Source organism: Podarcis bocagei (assembly GCF_964188305.1).
Source record: "Podarcis bocagei genome assembly, chromosome: 7".
Taxonomy (NCBI): domain Eukaryota; kingdom Metazoa; phylum Chordata; class Lepidosauria; order Squamata; family Lacertidae; genus Podarcis; species Podarcis bocagei.
In genome coordinates this window covers 12,910,389-12,911,675 of record NC_138132.1, presented here as the reverse complement: position 1 = coordinate 12,911,675, position 1,287 = coordinate 12,910,389, and positions in this window count along the sequence as shown.

The window sequence follows — 1,287 nt, the reverse complement described above, 5'->3', positions numbered from 1 at the left end:
TGCAACTCTCATCCACCCTCTTCTTAGGGAAACTGGTTCCAGTGTCACATAATACTGTCACGATTTTCTTCCTAATGTTGAGTCAAAACTCCCTTGTCATTTTGTGGCAGTGGCGCAGAGGGCCACAATAAATGTGATAATGTGTATTCCTGTGAATCCTTGAGTATACTTCTATTAGAGAAGTTATGGTAGCCTGTTACCTTATTAAATTGGTGGTTTTGCAAGTTGCCGTCCCATTGGGGCAGAAATACAGCTAATATGTGAATCACAAAGATACAGCTCAAAACTAGAACATAAGTTGCTACATGGTGCAAATGGCTACACGTAACACAGGTTCCCAACATGCACACTAACGCAATGTAACAGAACACAGTGGGAATCAGAACTTAATCAGCAGAAATTGCCAGTGCTTATTGCGCATGTGTATTAAACATGAAATGAGGTAATGATGTATATGATTGGTGGAAATTGAAATGCTTTGTTTGAAATTTTATAAATACCACTGCCTGGGCCACCGGGTGGGGTTGCAGTTTTGCGGAACGATCCGACTGTAACCTATTGCTTTGCAATAAACAACGTTGGACTCCTAACTCCTCACGTTTCTGGGTTTTATTGGCATAAACTCAGGAGATATGCTATTTTTGGCTTACAACAGTTTGAAGTGAAACTGTGAAGCCATCAGATTCAACGCTTTGGAGCCAAAAGGCTTCACCAGCCCGGTTTGCCCAAAATTGAAGTCCAGTACCCAGGTGGAGGGTTTCCCCTATTAATCCTCTATTATTAATCCCAAGACATCTTCACTGCTGCTGCTATGGGCAGCCTCCACTGCTACTCGATCAGTCCCTGCTGGTGCTCTCAGGTGTGCAATGGAATCCTGCTGCACAGGTGAAATATTGCAGCAGCAGTGGCATGGAACAATGCCCGCAACCCCGAAGCAGTGAGTGAAATAACACCCACAACAACAGCCAGGCGCAGGAGGCTGCAAAAGCATGCTGCTTGGTGGTGCAAGGTCACCTCCAGACTGTTGGTATTCTGTGGGAGGCATTCCAGACAGGACATTTAGGTTTGTGCGAGTATTAAAACACCGCTGTCCTCGGGCAGCGAGATCCAATTAAAAATGAAAACACTTTCTGTGGTTAGGAATATGACGGGGAAAGCAAACTTCAAGCGTGAGATGAGGAAAAGATAAATAAGAAGGCACATAGCCAAGCAAATCAGGATAGATTGCTGTTTGTTGTCTAACCTCCCCATGAGCAAATCAGAACAAATGTTCAATGAAGACACCCG